This window comes from Penaeus monodon, unplaced genomic scaffold (genome assembly GCF_015228065.2).
Source record: "Penaeus monodon isolate SGIC_2016 unplaced genomic scaffold, NSTDA_Pmon_1 PmonScaffold_83, whole genome shotgun sequence".
Taxonomy (NCBI): Eukaryota; Metazoa; Arthropoda; class Malacostraca; order Decapoda; family Penaeidae; genus Penaeus; species Penaeus monodon.
Genome location: NW_023663548.1, coordinates 190,345 through 192,844, shown reverse-complemented (window position 1 = coordinate 192,844; position 2,500 = coordinate 190,345).

The window sequence follows — 2,500 nt, the reverse complement described above, 5'->3', positions numbered from 1 at the left end:
AATAAGAAGAGGAAAAAATGAAGAAGAGGAATATTGAGAAGCATAAAAATAAGATGAAAACATGAGCTGGACGGGAAACGAAAATCAATAATTTGAAAACTGATTACAAAAACAGCTAGAAACAAATAATAAATAATGAAATAATATCTACGGTAGTAAAAAAAATAAATAAATAAATAAAGGAGAAATTCAATCATAGAAGATATTGAATAAATGATAAGTACAATAATATAAATTTTTGTGTTGTATCTATTATCTGATTACTATTGTTTTTATTAACAATAGTAATCAGATAATAGATACAACACAAAATTATAAAAATATAAATAAATAATGAATCATGAAAATGATAAGTGAATAAATAAGATACAATGATAATAAAATATTTAAATTATGAATGAATAACAAACATAATAAAGAAACATTATTATAAAATAAAGATGGTAAATAAATAATCAATGATAATAAATATAAACTTATTCGCTTATCATTATTCTGTCCTTGTTAGTGGGGATTAATGAGGGTAATTAGTGCCCCGGGCGGTTCATAATCATCTGCTGAATGGAGGATTAGACATATAACCGTAATGGTAAATTAACAAGGAAATTCATTATTAACGGAAGCAATTGTGTATCATCAATCAACCAATTATGTAATTTCAGTTGTTGAGTGAAATCAAACGATTCAGTTTAATAATAAACAATAGAATTATCAATTTCTAAATTTATTCATTTTAACTGATTAGTCATCCTGTAATAAAAACATGACTCTCTAATACAAGATGGTTTTCATGCGAGAGTCAAAAGGAAAAATACATCAGTATGGCAACCAGAATGACAGAATGAATACCAGAATGACAGTATGGCAACCAGAGTAACAATATAACAACCAGAATGACAATGTTGCAACCTGAATGGCAACATGACAACCAGAATGACAATATGACGATCAGAATTACAATGACATGAATGACAATGTGGCAACCAGAATGGCAATATGACAACCATAGTTATGACAATAATTTGACAACAAAGATGACATGACAACCGGAATAACGAAATGGCACCCAGAATGATATGACAACCATAATTACATGACAATCATAATTACATGGCAACTAGAATGACTTGACAATATGGCAACCATAATGACAATATGACAGCCAGAATGACAGCACGGCTACCAGAATGACAATATACGTCATTTTCTGAAGTTTTCATTGGCCAGGATTTGTCGCTGTTTGCTTAACAGTCTAATCCGCTAATTTGCCAGTAACTGCCCATTCTCCATGGTGTCCAGTTCTTAGTTTTTCATATGAAGCATTTATTATCATTTCGGGTGCTATGCGTTGTACCTTGTGCGAAGCATTTCAGTACGTTAAGATCTTAATCATTACGCTTTCAGGAGAGTTTCTGAAAAGAATGTTTTTTTCATTCATACTAAATACTAAACAGCCTATGAACATAAATGTGCAGTCGCCGACGCAGGTTTGTAAACTCTTACCCCCTGGGCCCTGTTCGGTCACTCTCGGTAGATTCATCTCGTCAAGAGGAACTGAGGCAGGCAGGGCAAGTCCCTTCTCTTTCCCATCTGAAGGGGTATGGGCTAAACCCTCTCTTTACGGTAAAGTCAAGGGTCTCCATATTTTGAGAATGAATATGCGGGTTTATCAGATAGTGAGCATACACACGATCCTTCAATGCGCCGTTTGCATATCGATTCTTGCTTTGACGGTTTCGGTTCATTTGATTGGGTGATGAGTGTGTCTGCCACGCAAGGGGTGTGGAGCTCTAGCGCCACGATTTCCCGTCATCTTCAGTATCCTCAAAGACAATTGATTCGCCTGAGCTCTCTATCGCTGTTCTGTTGGTGGTGTCTAATGGATTTTGAATTTGTTACTTCCGATAATAAATCAGCACTGATGGCTATGGGTATTCGAATAAAGTTAATAACTTTCTCGTAAACCCATAACTCAAAAAAACAATGATGAACGCACAACGGACAACGACATTTTTATGGCTGCTTGAAAATAAGGCAAGTCCGTCGCTGATTTTCCATATTTCACATCATTCGCTGATATTTATAGTGTCCTGCTTTTCGAGAGAACACTGTGATGTAACGAAATATAGAGACTAGAGTGAAATCTGAAATACGTAATTGGTTGTGGAGCTCACACCGCTCGAAATCCATTTTCAATTAGTTATCAAATCTGCTTACACACCCATCACACTTTTGTAACTAGCATGTCGCACGTTTAATATGGACAGTAAAATGCTTTAAAAGTACCGACAGAAACTCGCGTAGTAGCGTCCGACATTTAAAACTGCCGCGCCGCTCTTCAGGCCCTTCTTGCCTGCAACATGGGCCAGACACATTGATTTGCACAGTAAGCAATTTATTAGTTTATGTAAATACTCGATGTTCTCGTGGTATTACTCTTGTATTGTCATATCATATATGTATATCCTTTTAGCAGAAACATGGAAGTTCTTGCGGGCTT